Below are 5,164 nucleotides of genomic sequence, written 5' to 3'. Positions count from 1 at the left end.
AACAATTGTTACAATAAATTCAATACACAAATATATATTTCAACAAAAAATAACTTTATATAAATTCAAGTTAATCAACGTTCTTTTTTTTTTTCAAGCTGAAAATTCTATCGGACAACAACATGCATTCTAAGGTTTGCATACATCATATATTCCCATATTCCTCTTGTGGAATACAAATAGATTTAATTTGTTGTCGTATATATTATATATGTCATAATAATAAAAATATTTTTAATTGAATATATATATATATATATATATATATATATATGAAGGCAACATAGGCCTCTAAGGCCATCATTAAGATTTATCTTTTTTTTTTTCTTAGAGTTTTGAACTTTTTCCTTAATATTTGAGCCAAAATTTTTAAAAATTAAATTTCTTGGCTCATTAATTGTTGACATTTATTTTATTTTTTCAAACCTCTTTCGTCTTCATTAAAAAGGACTATAACTTTCCCAATTAGTGCGCCACTTATTTTATTTCTATCAATTACATCATATTTTTTCTTTAGTTTTTAACCTTTTCTCTTATTTTACCGAGCTAAAAAGAATTAATCACACAATACCATAATTACATTAAAAATCAATCAACAATTTTAATTAATTACATATCATTTACAGATTTTTTTAATTATTCTCCGTAGAAGTTTCATAAAAGCTAATTCTAACAGTTCTATTTATATTTTTTTCTCTCTTTCTTTCTTTTTTTTTTTTTTTTTTACTTTTTCACATTTAGAAATTTATAAGCAAATTTAAAAAATCCCAAAAATTATATCTCTTAATTTAAAACTCTGTAAAGATAAACAATCACAAGATTGGCTAAAAAATATGATAACGATTAATTACTATATACAGTGAATACCAATAATCATTAATATAATATTATAGAATAAACATAAATGTTTCTTATAGCCTGGAGGCCAATTAGTTCCCCAAACTTTTTTCAACTTATGTAAGTGCATATTTCAACACACACAAGTTGCAAGACGTGCATATAGTTTTACTCACTCTAAATTAGATTTAGGCATCTACTACAAATGAGAGAATCTACTTCAAATAACTACATTTAGATTCAAATAACTACATTTCTAGTAAGCAATGGGTGAACTTCTTTGCAATTGATTTTTTCGATAATCAAACTACAGTTCCTTCAAACAAGTGGTTGTTTTTTTATCTCACAAATTATAGAAGGTTTGGCAATTCTCTCTCTCTCTCTATATATATATATTTTATTTTTTTTTGAAAATGCCTTTATGCATGTGTTAAAAGCCAAAACAACTGAAGACTTTCAACAATACAAACAAGAATTTGATAACAAATAAAGATGTGTTTGAAGAGGAAAAGTAAGTGAAAGAGATCGAATATTTATAGTTCCATTCGGTAAATAATGAATTTCATTACTGTGATTCTAGAGGGGATTGAGAAACTGTTAGGTTGGTTAAATTATTTGAGAGGAGATTAAAATTTGGAAAAAGAGACGAACATATTTCTTTTCATAGGATATAGATTCATTTTTGCTCTTTTTTACGTGTTCATATTCTTATTCAAGTTTAGAACTATGAGTTAATTAAGAAATTTTTGCACTTTTCATAATTTATGTTTACAAATCTTGAAACCTAAATGAATCAACATAACAATTAACATATAAACTTTCATGTATGTTTAGTTTATTATTTGTTTGCTCCTTCTCTTTTATTATACTAACTTAGGGTACGTGCATTTCATGTGTCATTAACGTTAAAGAAGAAAATTACATACATACGAAGCAAAATCTTGGATCCGGCTCCTCTCCATTTTCCTTCTCTCCAATTTCCCCAAGTTCTTGTTTGAATTGAAGACACATGTCATAGTTTAAAATTAATGATTGAGATTTAATTAGTTAAATTAAAATTCTAATCATAGTTATCTATTTCCACATATTTATTGCTTAAATATTTTTAACAATCCATTATATCTTTCTTAAATATATTAAACTATTTCTTTTTATCTTTGAACAATTTTCTGTTGGGTTTTTATTTCTTCTTCTTCTTTTTTTTGCTATTTTTTTGTCATTTTTATTAAGTAATGATTTTTTTTGGTTTTTTTTTTTAAAAGATGGGGCAGCGAAAAACGGGTTAAAATGACTCTCAATAGATTGAATAACTTTCAATATGCTTTTAAGAGCTTTCAATAAGTTTATTGAGCATTGAGGGGCTTTAAATAGCCAACATAAAACAAAAAAATCAGCATAATTTGAATTTCAAAATAATCTAAAATTTCTCAACAACTAAAACAATCTAATCTAAAATTTAAATTCATTGTAACTAAACAATTTGTTAAACTAAAATTACTACGGTAACGAAATGCAAAACTCAACACTCCTCCTTTGCTTTAGTTACTGCAGTTTAAAAGTTGCTCCTCCTCAATTTGTGCTCTTGCAATTGATCTGGATTTTTCTTGATCTTTTTCTTTTTTGAATTTGGACTTTCTTTTTTCTTCTTTTGGTTTTGTGCTTAAAGAACAACATCAACAATCTTGTCTTGTTTGAAAGAGCTTTCATAGGCTTCATAAAATATTGTAAGAATTTTTCTTTCATCACAACATCACATAAAGCATAGGTTTCAAGATATGATTTTTTCACACAACAAATTTGATTATTTTTGTCTGTGAAAATTTTTGGGGCATTCAAAGAGAGACTGTTGCTTGACATCTTTTTGGTTGAAAATAGCCCAACGCTTTGAAAATAAGCACGGGTTGAAAATGGTAGCCCTGGTGGGTTAAAATGGGTAGTCCTGACGGATTAAAAAGGTGGCCCTTACGGGTTAAAAATGATATGATAGCTCTTTGGAAGAATTCACAGATCCCGTAAGATCAATGAACCTCTTGATACCACTGTTGATTTTTTTAAAAAAGATAGGGCAGCGAAAAAGGGATTAAAATGGCTCTCAATGGATTGAATAACTTTCAATAGTTTTCAATAAGCTTTTAACAACTCTCAATAAGTTTATTGAGCATTGAGGGCTTTAAATAGCCAACATAAAACAAAAAAAATCAGCATAATTTGAATTTTAAAATAATCTAAAATTCTCAACAACTAAAACAACCTAATCTCAAATTTAAAATTTAAATTCATTGTAACTAAACAATTTGTTAAACCAAAATTACTGCAGTAACTAACTACAAAACTTAATAATTTTCAAATAAAAAAATAAAGATTGTGGCTTGAAGTTTTTCTAATTTTTTTTTATGCCAAATAAATCCATTACATGTGTGCCAAATCAAATATAAAGATTGTGCCAAATAAATTTATTATATTTTTTTTATGTAGCTCCTTTGAATACTCAATTATAAAAATTAAAATTTTAACTATATTATAAATTAAAAAAAAAAATAAAAAATTTAAGAAAAGTTTTTAATATATATTTTTGTTGCAGTAAAATTTTTTTTTGAAAAATACTGAGTAAAAGATGTAATAGATATTTAAGCAACAAATATAACTAAATATATGAAAGTAGATAACTATGGTTAGAATTTTAATTTAATTAATTAAATCTCAACCATTAATTTTAAACTATGACATGTGTCTTCAATCTAAGCAAGAACTTGGGGAAATTGGAGAGAAGGAAAATGAAGAGAAGCCAGATGCTATAAGATGTGCATCTGCTATTTCTGCTAGCTCATTCAAGTGTCGTCTTCATTGAGCTGCCACCACATCTCACAAATATTATTTTTATTTTATCATCAACTCAATCATTAAACAATTGACGTCTTCGAGTGTTTTAAGGATTAATTATTTGGTTGATACCATTTAATAAATGATTACTACTTTTAATCATACTTTTTTTAATTACCATTTATAACCAATGCACTGTTTATTAAAAGTGAATTATGTATACAATATGGATGTACTATAATTATTATATCTAGAAAAAAAATACATTGTTGTAGATGATAAATATTTTCTATACATAGAATTTCTATGTAATTTTTTCGGATCTTAGGAAAAATGATCTGAACTTTTTATCTTTTATTAAAAAACTTCACAATAAATAAAATCATATTTTTACTATTTTCATTAAATTATTATTAAAAAAAGTCAAAATTAAAAACAGTAAAATAACTTTAAGAATCCCTTTAGCTTAAGTCATAGTTGTTACGTTATGGGTCTCTTTGTTTAGGTTTATGTCATTATTCCAAAATTATATTGTCGTAGAATTAGTTTAGGTTTAGAACTTTTTTACCAATAAAAATATTGACAATATCTATGATTAAAGAGATAAAAATTGTTTATCATGGGAAAGTCCTATAGTTGTTTATCATGGGAAAGTCCTAAATCTATACAAAGAAAAATTGCATCACAAATAATATTTACACATAATTATTTGAGCCAACTTTTAAATAAGCAAATTTGAGTTTTTTTTTTGGTTTCCCATCTGGCGTTTGGTGCCTGCATTGGAGACCCGATTTATCCGGATCGCGCATTTGAGTTGGTATTAAAGTCTTTAATATTAGGAACACAATGAAATAGCAATATTTAAGAAAAAAATAGTAAAATGACATCTAGTCTATTAGAGAGTCTTTTAATAACTTAGATTGAAATCCCTATTTTATTCATTCTCAATTTGGTTTTAAGTCGTCACTTTACACTTTATTTTTCGTGTTTTTTTGTCTACACATCATTCTTTTTCTAATACTTCTTAATTTCACCAAATCTACTTCAAATCCATAACGAATTGACATATAAGCATTTAAGACCAACAAGTACTTAAAAATAGCTAATTAAGGACAAAATTTTCTTTTAGGTAGTGAGATAAGAAGCGTTCATGACAAGTCCACAAATACCTTTCTATGATCAACATCGCTTTTCATGTGTATATATATGTTTTCACCCATTTACTGCTTCAAAATTTCTTTATAATCCAATATTTTGTACCATCACTTGTAGCACCATATCCCACTGCTCTAACAACATGCTTAAGCCACGTGCAACATGATTCACTGAATACACCACTTCAATAGAACTGTAAATCAAAGTTACTCTCATCGAATGCCACAGATATCGATTGATTTGGCACATCTTGCAAAAAAGTCTTATCGTTGTTGGTCAACACATCTTCGTATCCTGTAATTAGCGATAAGTGTGAAATAATGAGTGTGTTGAATTGTATTTAAATATATTA

The sequence above is a fragment of the Capsicum annuum genome, chromosome 1 (genome assembly GCF_002878395.1).
Source record: "Capsicum annuum cultivar UCD-10X-F1 chromosome 1, UCD10Xv1.1, whole genome shotgun sequence".
In the NCBI taxonomy this organism is placed as follows: Eukaryota; Viridiplantae; Streptophyta; class Magnoliopsida; order Solanales; family Solanaceae; genus Capsicum; species Capsicum annuum.
This window is presented reverse-complemented; position numbering follows the sequence as displayed.